This window comes from Papio anubis, chromosome 1 (assembly GCF_008728515.1).
Source record: "Papio anubis isolate 15944 chromosome 1, Panubis1.0, whole genome shotgun sequence".
Lineage (NCBI taxonomy): Eukaryota > Metazoa > Chordata > Mammalia > Primates > Cercopithecidae > Papio > Papio anubis.
In genome coordinates this window covers 211,432,487-211,446,080 of record NC_044976.1, presented here as the reverse complement: position 1 = coordinate 211,446,080, position 13,594 = coordinate 211,432,487, and positions in this window count along the sequence as shown.

Below are 13,594 nucleotides of genomic sequence, written 5' to 3'. Positions count from 1 at the left end.
GAAAGAAAGAAAGAAAGAAAGAAAGAAAGAAAAGAAGCAGCAGTCACTCATTCTAGCCAGGATGGGGGCTGTTTGGTCATTTTTGTGGCTTGGACAACGTTCGTGTTTCTGTCTGTGTTCAGACATGATTATGGAGTGGTCTTGTTTTTGTCTTGACTCAGTGTTAGGATTTGGATACGGTTTGTTTGGCCCTGCCAAGTCTCATGTTGAAATTTGATCCTCCGTGTTGGAGATGGGGCCTGGTGGAAACTCCTGAGGTCAGGAGTTTGAGACCAGCCTGACCAAGGTGAAACCTCGTCTCTACTAAAAATACAAAAATTAGCCGGTCATGGTGGTACCCGCCTGTAGTCCCAGCTATTCCGGAGGTTGAGACAGGAGAATTGCTTGAACCAGAGAGGCAGAAGTTGCAATGAGCCGAGATTGGAGATGGCACCACTGCACCCCAGCCTGGGCTATGGAGCGAGACTGTCTCAAAAAAAGAAAAAAATTTGGCCGGGCGCGGTGGCTCAAGCCTGTAATCCCAGCACTTTGGGAGGCCGAGACGGGCGGATCACGAGGTCGGGAGATCGAGACCATCCTGGCTAACACGGTGAAACCCCGTCTCTACTAAAAAAATACAAAAAACTAGCCGGGCGAGGTGGCGGGCACCTGTAGTCCCAGCTACTCGGGAGGCTGAGGCAGGAGAATGGCGTGAACCCAGGAGGCGGAGCTTGCAGTGAGCTGAGATCCGGCCACTGCACTACAGCCTGGGTGACAGAGCGAGACTCCGTCTCAAAAAAAAAAAAAAAGAAAAAAATTTATAAATAAATATATATATATAGAGAGAGAGTAACGTCATCTATTACTTTTTATTTATATTCCAGTTTAATCTAGAGATTATATATATACACACACACACAGCCTTTCATCCTCTAACACAAGTTCCCATCCTCCTAGGGCATAGCGTCCATTTATGTGTAATGGAGTTAGCTGAGCTGTGATACTCAGAATAGTACTATGCATGGTTAAAAGCCTGGAAGTCATTCCTCAGACAGGGGGATTTGGAAGGACAGGGATCTTTGCATCTTTTGGACCTCATCAGAGATTGCCTCATAGAAAGAGGGTCTTCCGTGAATGCTTATTGCCTTTGTGGCCATGGGTGTTGAAGGTGATAAGGCAGTGAGGGGCAGAGGGTGGTGATCTTAGAAAGTTGTACGTTTACTCCTCTAAGACTAAATGAGAGGAATTCCTCTCTACCAACCTTTACATGCTTCTAGTCAACTACCCACATGGCAGCTTCACTGCTGAATTTCACACAGTTCACACTGGGTCCACAATGGTACTCTGGGCGTCTTCCTGAGCATCGTCTCCAGCCTTCTTCTTCTGCCTGTACTTCCCCATCATAAATGACACTGTTGAACGACCAGACAGTGGATGAAGTCAGAAACTTAGGGCCAGGGGTGGTGGCTCACGCCTGTAATCCCAGCACTTTGGGAGGCCAAGGCAGGTGGATCATTTGAGGTCAGGAGTTTGAGACCAGCCTGGCCAACGTGATGAGACCCCATCTCTACTAAAAATACAAAAATTAGCCAGGTGTGGTGGCTCATGCCTGTAGTCCCAGCTACTCGGGAGGCTGAGGCATGAGAATCACCTGAACCCAGGAGGCGGAGGTTGCCGTGAGCCAAGATTGCACTACTGCACTCCAGCCTAAATGACAGAGCAAGACTCTGTCTCAAATAAAAAAATAAAATAAAATAAAATAAAATAAGAAACCCCATTCTGGATTTCTCACTTTTCCCAGTGCCACCTCAAATCTGTCAACAAATCCTATCAATTTTTTTCTCCAAAATACGTCTTGATTTCCACAGTTCCCCAGGTGGTCTCTAGTCCCGTCTCTGCCATCTCTTCCCTGACCTCTGGGCAGTTTCCTATCATTTCTCCTAGGGGCACATGTGGCCTCAATCTGTTATCCACACAACCTTATGCATCCCCTTACTAAACCCTCCTCCAGGGCACCCCATCTAATCCCTTTCTCAGGGACTCTTGATCTTGAGAGATCTGGTCCCCACTTGCCTCTCCAAATAGTTCCCTTGCCTGCACTCTTGCTTACTATGTTCCAGACCCCCTAACTTCCTGAGAGCCATAAAGCAGAGATCACAAACTCGGATGTCTACAGGGCAGCCCTTGCCAATGAGTGTTGGAGGGACTGGGTGAAGTTGTGCACCCATACACCCTGTTTCCAATGGGAAGATGCTGCTTAGCCCCAGGAGACTGATGAGTCCCTGTGTGATTCCATAGTGGTCACATTTTCAGATTTTTCATAAGTCAGTACTCCGGCTTTTAAAAGAAATTACTCATGCAAAAAAAACGCTGGCAAAGAATACTAATTCATTTTAAAACACCATGAGGCCAAAAGACACCTGTTTAAGGGGACACTGTCTCTGGAAGTCCAGTCTGCATCTTCTGGCCTAGGCCATAACAAGATCTTTCCCACCACCATAATTTTGCACCCACTGTTGTACAAAGAAGTACAAAAATAGGTTGGGCGTGGTGACTCACACCTGTAATCCCAGAACTTTGGGAGGCCGAGGTGCACGGATCACATGAAGTCAGGGGTTTGAGACCAGCTTAGCTAACATGGCAAGACCCCATCTCTACTAAAAATACAAAGATTAGCCAGGTGTGGTGGCAGCGCCTGTAGTCCCAGCTACTCGGGAGGCTGAGGCAGGAGAATGGCATGAGCCCAGGAGGTGGAGTTTGCAGTGAGCGGAGATGGTACCACTGCACTCCAGCCTGGGTGACAGAGCAAGACTCCATCTCAAAAAAAAAAAAAAAAAAAAGAAATTGAGAGCAAAGTTGATAGTTATTCGACAGAGTAGTTTTGTCTCTTGAATATGATAATATAAAATTGGGTCTTGGATTTATTATGAGCCAACAATTTTCTGTAAAATACCAGACAGCAAATATTTTAGGCTTGAGGACCACATGGTCTTTGTCGTATCCAGCTCTGCTGTTGCAGTGAGAAACATATGAAATTGAGCATAATATGAACAAGCAAGTGTGGCTATGTTCCAATAAAACTATGTATGATGACTGATTTTTGAATTTTTTTTGAGACAGGGTCTTGCTCTGTAGCCCAGGCTTGAATGCAGTGGCGTGACCACAGCTCATTGCCGCAGCAAACTCCTGGTCTCAAGTGATCCTCCTGCCTCAGCCTCCCAAAGTGCTGGAGGTGTGAACCACTGCACCCGGACTGAATTTCACATCATTCTTACATGTCATGAAATCTTTTTATTTTGTACCAACCATATTGAAATGTGAAAACATTCTAAGCTTATAAGCTATAAACAATCAGACTGTAGACTTGATTTGGGCCCAGGGACATTGTTGGTTATGTAATATCTGCTCTGTATAAGTTTAAAAATTTTACTTGAGGCGGGGGGTGTGGTGGCTCATGCTGGTAATCCCAGCACTCTGGAAGGCTGAGGTGAGCGGATCATGAGGTCATGAGATCCAGACCATTCTGGCTAACATGGGGAAACCCCGTCTCCACTAAAAATACAAAAAGTTAGCCGGGCGTGGTGGGCGCCTGTAGTGCCAGCTACGCAGGAGGCTGAGGCAAGAGAATGGTGTGAACCGGGAGGCAGAGCTTGCAGTGAGCTGAGATCGCGCCACTGCACTCCAGCCTGGGAGACAGAGCGAGACTCCGTCTCAAAAAAAAAAAAAAAAAATTTACTTGAGGCAATTGTGATGGCATTTCATGTATTTCACATCAGATTAGAAATGTTTAAAAACAGAAAAACCAGTCCCTACAACGTATAATTTAGGAAGCCTTGCCCTGTGTCTCAGATCTAACGCCACCTCCTTAAAGAGGTGTTCCTGAGCCAATATATCAAAAGCAGGTTCAATCACTGATTAGGAAAAGAGGAGTTTGTTTCTGTTTCTGGTATGATAATGGCTTTGTGTCTAGGTCTCAGAATATATGCACGAAAATCTTTTTTAAAAATAGAGACAGAGTCTTGCTATATTGCCCAGGCTGGCCTCAAACTCCTGGGCTCAAGCGAATCTCTTGCCTCAGATTCCCAAAGTGCTGAGATTACAGATGTGAATAACCACACCCAGCTCATACTAAAATCTTTATGGGTGAAATGATATGGATTTGCTTCAAAATAATTGGAGAGGAGTAAATTAGTGGGTTGTAGACAGTACAAAATTAGCTACTTATTGAAGACTGTTAAAGATGCATGGTGGGTATTTATTATCCTTCTAGAAACTTCTGTGTATGTTTGAAATACTCCATAATAAAAGGTTACAAAATAGACCTGACGTGGTGGTGCCTGCCTGTAATCTCAGCACTTTGGGGAGGCTGAAGTGGATCACTTGAGGTTACAGTGAGCTATGATTGTGCCACTGCTTTCCAGCCTGGGCCACAGAGTGAGACCCTGTCTCAAAAACAAAACAAAACAAAAAAAAAAAAAAAAAAGAAAGAAAGAAAAAAGAGAAAAAGAAAAGTCACAAAATTGGTTCCATTCTCTTCCTTTTCCCCCAACCTAGGTTTTGTTTTGTTGTTGTTATTTGAGATGGAGTCTCGCTCGGTCACCCAATCTCTGCTCGCTACAACCTCTGCCTCTTGGGTTCCAGTGATTCTCATGCTTCAGCCTCCCAAGTAACTGGGACCAGATGTGTCTGCCACCATACCCGACTAACTTGTTGTAGTTTTAGAGGAGATGAGGTCTCAAACTCCTGACCTTAGGTGATGCGCCCGCCTCAGCCTCCCAACGTGCTGGGATTACAGGTGTGAGCCACCGCGTCTGGTCTCTGCTTTGTTGTGTTAGTTTTCTTTATCGACTTCATCACAATTTAAGATGGTTTTGGTTTTAATTTACCTTCTCCCGCACCCGACCAATTATCTCATTCTTAAAGGAGTCTCTGAACCAAAAAGGTTAACAACTATTTCTCTCCTTTAACATTTTTGGACCATCCTGGCTAACACAGTGAAACCCCGTCTCTACTAAAATTACAAAATATTAGCCAGGCGTGGCAGCGGGCACCTGTAGTCCCAGCTACTCGGGAGGCTGAGGCAGGAGGATGGTGTGAACCCGGGAGGTGGAGCTTGCAGTGAGCCGAGATCGCTCCACTGTACTCCAGCCTGGGTGACAGAGTGAGACTCTGTCTCAAAAAATAAAATAAAATAAAATAAATGAAAATATTAATAACTGTTCAATTTATGTAATGGTTTATTGAGGCTCCTTGCATATACTATTTTTCTATTGTTTAGCATGCTTTAACATGTTCATTAAAACATGTCTTTTAAAGAGGAAAAGTTTGTGTATTAGATTTTCATCTCAGTGAATGCAGACACTCATTTTTTTTTTTTTTTTTTGAGACAGAGTCTCGCTCTGCCGCCCAGGCTGGAGTGCAGTGGCGTGATCTTGGCTCACTGCAAGCTCCGCCTCCCGGGTTCATGCCATTCTCCTGCCTCAGCCTCCGGAGTAGCTGGGACTACAGGCGCCCGCCACCTCGCCCGGCTAGTTTTTTTGTATTTTTTTAGTAGAGATGGGGTTTCACCATGTCAGCCAGGATGGTCTCGATCTCCTGACCTCGTGATCCGCCCGTCTCGGCCTCCCAAAGTGCTGGGATTACAGGCTTGAGCCACCGCGCCCGGCCTGACACTCATTTTAAAAGTGTTTATTTGGGGCCGGGCGCCGTGGCTCATGCCTGTAATCCCAGCACTTTGGGAGGCTGTATTAGTTTTCTTTATCAACTTCATCACAGTTTAAGATGGTTTTGGTTTTTATCTACCTTCCCCCACACCCGGCCAAATAATCCTATTCTTAAAGGAGTCTCTGAACCAAAACGTTAACAATGTCTCCCCTTTAATATTTTTGGACCATCTGGTGATCGGGTGGATCACCAGAGGTCAGGAGTTTGAGACCACCCTGGCCAACAAGATGAACCCCATCTCTACTAAAAACACAAAAATTAACCGGGTGTGCTGGCACGAGCCTGTAATCCCAGCTACTCAGGAGGTTGAGGTGAAGGGAGAATCGCTTGAACCGGAGAGGTGGAGGTTGCAGTGAACCGAGATCATACCACTGCACTCCAGCCTGGGGGACAAAGCGAGGCTGTCTCAAAACAAACAAACAAACAACAAGTTTTTACTTAGGAGAGACACAGATTCCTGAGAAATAGGGTCAATGTTCCCTGATCTCATCTAAAAAATAAACTCAGGGCCGGGCGCAGTGGCTCATGCCTGTAAACTCAGCACTTTGGGAGGCCAAGGCAGGTCGATAACCTAAGGTCAGGAATTCAAGACCAGCATGGCCAACATGGTGAAACCTCGTCTCTACTAAAAATTAAAAAATTAGGGCTGAGCGCGGTGGCTCATGCCTGTAATCCCAGCACTTTGGGAGGCCGAGGTGGGTGGATCACAAGGTCAGGAGTTCGAGACCAGCCTGGCCAAGATGGTGACACTCCGTCTCTACTAAAAATACAAAAATTAGCCAGGTGTAGTGGTGGGCACCTGTAATCCCAGCTACTCAGAAGGCTGAGGTGGGAGAATTGCTTGAACCCAGAAGGCGGAGATTGCAGTGAGCTCAGACCGCACCACTGCACTCTAGCCTGGGTGACAGAGCAAGACTCTGTCTTAAAAAAAAAAAAAAGTTAAAAAATTAACTGGGCATGGTGGCAGGCACCTGTAATCCCAGCTACTTGGGAGACTGAGGCAGAAGAATCTCTTGAACCGAGGAGGCAGAGGTTTCAGTGAGCCAAGATCTCGCCATTGCATAGCAGCCTGGGCAACAAGAGCAAAAATCTGTCTCAAAAATAAATAAACAAATAAAAATGAAAAAAACCCCAAAACCTCAGAAAAATGATTCATACCCTCTGTATCTGATGTTCAATTAAAATTAATACTAACTTTTTTATAGAAAGAAATATTTAATGAAATCTAAGAGTTTTATGTTACTTATTGCAGGTTGCTGTTTGAAGACCAAATGAAAGACTACTGGAGATCAAATGCTCCAGTTCCCCACCTCCAAAAATCAGGGATCCTCCTTCTCTTTAATTCACTTATTCCATAAAGAGCAACCAGAATTTTCTTTTTCTTTTTTCTTTTCTTTTCTTTCTTTCTTTCTTTCTTTTTTTTGTTTTGAGATGGAGTTTCGCTCTTGTTGCCCAGGCTGAAGTGCAATGGTGCAATCTCAGCTCACCTCAACCTCCGCCTCCTGTGTTCAAGCGATTCTCCTGCCTCAGCCTCCCGAGTAGCTAAAACTACACGCCCGGCTAATTTTGTATTTTTAAGTAGAGACAGGATTTCACCATGTTGGCCAGGCTGGTCTCAAACTCTTGACCTCAGGTGATCTGCCCACCTCGGCCTCCCAAAGTGCTGGGATTATAGGCATCAGCCACCGTACCCAGCGTAACCAGTATTTTCACCATGCCAGGGGGGAACAAGATCACTGGAGGGTCTCACATCAACAATGAAATTCCCTGGCCAGGAAGTAACATGTGTCACTTCTGCTTACCCTACAACGACCAGAACTAGTCACATGATCTCATCTAGCCTAGTGCTAAGAAACACAATCCTACATGGGTGTGGTGGCTCATACTTGCAATCTCAGCCCTTTGGGAGGCTTAGGCAGAGGATCACTTGAGGCCAGTAGTTTGATGCCAGCCTAGGTAATATATGGAGACCCTGTCTGTACAAGATAAAAAAAAAAAAATTAGGTGTGGTGGTGCATGCCTGTGGTCCTAGCTACTCTGGAGGCTGAGGTGGAAGGTTTGCTAGAGCCCAGGAGTTCAAGGCTGCAGTGAGCTCTGATTGCAACACAGTGCTCCAGCCTCAGCTGAACTTCTCTTTTGTAAAACTGATTACTGACCTCTCTTTTATTTCATGCACCTAAAATCTCTTGGCCCAGTAGTTTCTGCCATTCACGTGATTTCAGTGGAAAATGTGTGCCTATGTGAGAAATTTGGGGATGGGGCAGGAGATGAAGGTAGTCTTAAAATGAAACAGAATGATGTAACAGCTGCCTAACTTGGCGTCTATTCACACCTCTTAATCTCTTTTATTTTAAAATATATATATATTTTATTAAGATAAAAGAGGCCAGGCACAGTGGCTCACGCCTGTAATGCCAGCACTTTGGGAGGCCACGGTGGGTGGATCACCTGAGGTCAGGAGTTCAAGACCAGTCTGGCCAACATGGTGAAGCCCCGTCTCTACTAAAACAAAAAAATTACCCGTGGCACATGCCTGTGATCCCAGCTACTCGGGAGGCTGAGGCAGGGGAATTGCGTCCGGGAGGTGGAGGTTGCAGTGAGCCGAGATCGTGCCATTGCACTCCAGCCTGGGTGACAAGAGCAAGACTGCAATTCAAAAAAAAAAAAAAAAAAAAAAAAAAAAAGGTAAAAGAAATTAAGAATATTGGCCGGGCGCGGTGGCTCAAGCCTGTAATCTCAGCACTTTGGGAGGCCGAGACGGGTGGATCACGAGGTCAGGAGATCAAGACCATCCTGGCTAACCCGGTGAAACCCCGTCTCTACTAAAAAAATACAAAAAACTAGCCGGGTGAGGTGGCGGGCGCCTGTAGTCCCAGCTACTCGGGAGGCTGAGGCAGGAGAATGGCGTAAACCCGGGAGGCGGAGCTTGCAGTGAGCTGAGATCCGGCCACTGCACTCCAGCCTGGGTGACAGAGCGAGACTCCGTCTCAAAAAAAAAAAAGAAAAAAAAGAAATTAAGAATATTAAATACTCTTAATTAAGTGCTCCTAATCTACTATTAAGTACTAGAGAGTATTTAATAAGCCAAAAGGAAGACAATAAAATTTCCCAGAATTCCACCAGTCAGTATAATTTAGTGATTTATTCTTTCAACTATTACTTGAATGTCTACTCTGCAGGAGGCGCTGTGCAGGCTGTTAGGGACCTGATTGCAAACAAGAGTCCACGACCTGATATGCTCTACCATTTAAAGCAGGAGTCAGCAAATGATGACCCATTGGCCAAATCCTACCCACCAAAAGAGATGGTAAATATAATGGCTGCTTTTTACACTATAATGGCACAATTGAGTAGTTACAACAGAGACCACATGGACCCAAAATCCTAAAATATTTGCCATTTGGCCTTTTATTGAAAAAGTTTGCCAATCCCTTGTTTAGAAGCAATTGGTCACTAATTTTGTCAGATTATTCTTAGTTACTTAGTAATTTAAGCCATTTTAGGCTACACACCAGTGGCTCATGCCTTTAATCCCATCACTTTAGAAGGCCAAGGAGGGTGAATCATTTGAGGCCAGGAGTTCGAGACCAGCCTGGCCAACATGGTGAAACCCCATCTCCACTAAAAACACAAAAGTTAACATGGCATGGTGTCATGCGCCTATGATCCCAGCTACTTGGGAGGCTGAAGTATGAGAATCTCCTGAGCCTGGGAGGTGGAGGTTGCAATGAGCTGAGAGATAACGCCACTGCAGTACAGCCTTGGTGGCAGAGCAAGACTCTCTCAAAAAAAGAAATAAATAAAAATAAATAAATAAATAAATAATTTAAGCTATTAAAAATTTTTTTTCTAGTTGTTGCTTATATAAAGAAATACATTTGAGGCTGGGCATGGTGGCTCAACACTTTGGGAGGCCGAGGCGGGTGGATCACCTGAGGTCAGGAGTTCGAGACCAGCCTGACCAACATGGCGAAACGCCATCACTACTAAAAATACAAAAATTAGCTAGGCGTGGTGGCGGGTGCCTGTAATCCCAGTTACTTGGGAGGCTAAGGCAGGAGAATCCCTTGAACCTGGGAGATGGAGGTTGCAGTGAGCCGAGATCACGCCATTGCATTCCAGCCTGGACAATAAGAGCGAAACTCTGTGCCAAAAAAAAAAAAGATTACATTTGATCTTGTATTAACGTCGTAGCCAATATCTTTCTTAATTAATCTATTAATTCTAATCATTTCATTTGAATTTTTTGGATATTGTTATATGATCATGTCATATGCAAATAACAGTTTTATTTATTCCCCTCTAATTACTATACTTTTTATTTTTTATTTATAGCATTAGCTAGGATTATTAAATAGAAATGCTGATAGCCAGTGTCCGGTCTAGCACATTATTAAATAGAAATGCTGATAGCCAGTATCCTGTGTCTTTCTTAATCTCAGGCAGAAAGCTTTAATTTGTTTTTTAGGTTTTTTGGAGACACGGTCTCACTGTGTTGCTCAGACTGGAGTACAGTTTTTATAACGCTATTCACAGGCACATTCATTACCCACTATGGCTTTGAATTCTCGGTCTCAAGTGATCTTCCTGCCTCAGCCTCCCAAGTAGCTGGAACTGCAGGCATGTGCCATCTCACTAGACTTTTTTTTTTTTTTTTTGAGACAGGGTTTCTATTTGGCTTCTCAGCTGGAGTGCACTGGCACCCTCACACCTCACTGTAACCTTGACTTCCTGGGCTTAAGCGATTCTCCCACTTCAGCCTCCAGAATATCTGGGACTACAGGCACATGCTACCACTCCTGGCTAATATTTTAACATTTTAAATTTTTTTGTAGAGATTATGTCTCACTATATTGCCCAGGGGGTTCTCAAGCTCCTGGTTTCAAGCAATCCTCCCACCTCGGCCTCCTAATGTGCTGAAATTAGAGGCGTGAGCCACTGTGTCCAACCCTGGCTTATTTTTAAGTATAAAATTTTCATGGAAATGCCTTCATGTATATCGAAGGAATACATATTATTGGAAACATTTTCCTTTTTTTTTTTTTTGAGACGGAGTCTCACTCTGTTGCCCAGGCTGGAGTGCAGTGCAGTGGTGCAATCTCAGCTCACTGCAAGCTCCGCCTCCCAGGTTCACGCTATTCTCCTGCTTCAGCCTCCCCAGTAGCTGAGACTACAGGTGCTCGCCACCACGCCCGGCTAATTTTTTGTGTTTTTAGTAGAGACTGGGTTTCACTGTGTTAGCCAGGATGGTCTCCATCTCCTGACCTTGTGATCCTCCCGCCTTGGCGTCCCAAAGTGCTGGGATTACAGGCGTGAGCCACCGCGCCCAGCCCATTTTCCTTCTAAATACTTTTCTGAGTTTTGAAACTGCATATTTTATAATCTAATCTTTGTACTTTACATATTATAGAATGCTTAATATGTAGGGGTTATTCTAGGTACATCTGCATGACAGAGTTAAATTAGCCCTCCAGAAGTAGTTTATAGTTTGGTTAGAAGACATTGACACACAGGCATGAGCAGTGGCTCATGCCTTAAGTCCAGCAATTTGGTAGGCCAAGGCGGGCAGATCACCTGAGGTCAGGAGTTCAAGACCAACCTAGCCAAAATGGCGAAACCCCATGTCTACTAAAAATACATGTATTAGCCGGGCGTGGCAGCAGGTGCCTGTAATCTCAACTACTCAGGAGGCTGAGGCAGGAGAATCACATGAATCCGGGAGGTGGAGGTTGCAGTGAGTTTAGATTGAGCCACTGCACTCAAGCCTGGGTGACAGAGGGAGACTACGTCTCAAAAAAATAAATACATAAAAAAGAAGACATTGACACAGGGAAGAGCACAGACAAAGGTGGAGAGTGATAGGCTTGGCACATTTTGGCACAGAAAGGAACTGGGAGAAGTATAATCTGGGCCTGGAGAGGCAGCAGGAACAGATCTTCTGGGGCTGAAAGTTGTGGTCAGGATTTGAGATTTTATGAGGGCAATGGAGAAGCTGGAGAATGGCATGATACAATTTGCATTTTTAAAACTTTCTCTGGTTTGCTTATTTTACTTTTTATTTTTTAGAGATGAGGTCTCACTCTGTGGCCCAGGCTCGAGTTCAGTGGCTCAGTCACAGCTCACCGCAACCTGGACCTCCCAGGCTCAAGTGATCCTCCCACCTCAGCCTCCAGGCTAGCTAGGACTACAGGTGCACACCACATCACGCCAGGCTAATTTTTAAAAAATATTTTGTAGGCCAGGTAAGGTGGCTCACGCCTGTAATTCCAGCATTTTAGGAAGCCAAGTTGGGCCTGTCACCTGAGGTCAGGAGTTCGAGACCAGCCTGGCTAACATGGTGAAACCCCGTCTCTACTAAAATAATATAAAAATTAGCTGGGCGTGGTGGCACAAACCTGTAATCCCAGCTTCTCGGGAGGCTGAGGCAGGAGAATCATGAACTGGGAGGCAGAGGTTTCAGTGAGCTGAGATTGTGCCACTGCACTCCAGCCTGGATGACAGAGTGAGATTTTGTCTCCAAAAAAAAAAAGAAAAAAATCAGCTGTGTGTGGTGGTGGATGTCTGTAATCCTAGCTACTTAAGGGAGGCTGAGGCAGGAGAATTGCTTGAACCTGGGAGGCAGAGGTTGCCGTGGGCTGAGATGGCACCACTGCACTCCAGCCTGGGAGACAAGAGCGAAACTCTGTCTCAAAAAATTAATAATAATAAAATAAAATTAACTTAAAAATTTTTGTTAAGATGGGGTTGCTCTAGGTTGCCCAGGCTGGTCTCGGAACTTCTGGGCTCAAGCAATTCTCCCTCCTCCACCTCTCAAAGTGCTAGGATTCAATCTTCAGCTTTCTGGAAGGGTTCACCTCAAGACCCTTTAATTTATCTACCAGCCAATGTTACCAGTCACTTCCTGGCCACCTCAGCCCCTCACCTCACAGTTAATCTCCACATCATGACACAGTCCAGTAAGACTCACCTCTCACTTTAAATCATTGAAGAACAGTCGAAATTTATTGAAAGTTTCTCAGGGATGAAGAGGAGGGGCTTACACAACAGGGATGAAGAGGAGGGGCATCATAACAAAAACGAAATTTTTGAGTATTCTTTCCCCTGCCCCCGACTCCAATGTTCCATTACATACATCCATGGCCCAAAATATCTTTAAATTAAAAAATTGAAAACCTCCACCTTGCTCCTCACCATGCCCTCTTTCCTCCCCACCCTTAGTCCTTGCCCTCTGTGTCCCTTTATCCCTTTATGCAGAAGTAATCTTAGCCTCTTGTGATTTAATTTTTCCTGTCATTTTGAATGTTCAGGTGGAGAAGGGGAGTGGAAGTTACAAGGAAGAAGGGACAAAAGTGTGTTGGGGAAGACTTATCTGATAATATATTTACAATACTTTAGAAAAAAAGAAAGTGGGCTGGGCGGGGTGGCTCATGCCTGTAATTCTAGCAGTTTGGGAGTCTGAGGTAGGCGGATCCCCTGAGATCAGGAGGTTGAGACTAGCCTGGCCAACATGACGAAACCCTGTCTCTACTAAAAATACAAAAATTAGCTGGGTGTGGTGGTGCGCACCTGTAATCCCAGCTACTTGGGAGGCTGAGGCAGGAGAATTGCCTGAACCCAGGAGGTAGAGGCTGCAGTGAGCCGAGATCGTGTCACTGCACTCCAGCCCGGGCCACAGAGTGTGGCTCTGTCTCAAAAAAGGCCAGGTGTGGTGGCTCACACCTGTAATCCCAGCATTTTGAGAGGCCGAGGCAGGTGGATCACCTGAGACCAGGAGTTCAAGGCCAACCTGGTCAACATGGCGAAACCCCGTCTCTACTAAAAATACAAAAATTAGCCATGTGTGATGGCAGGCGCTTATAATCCCAGCTACTCGGGAGGCTGAGGCAGGAGA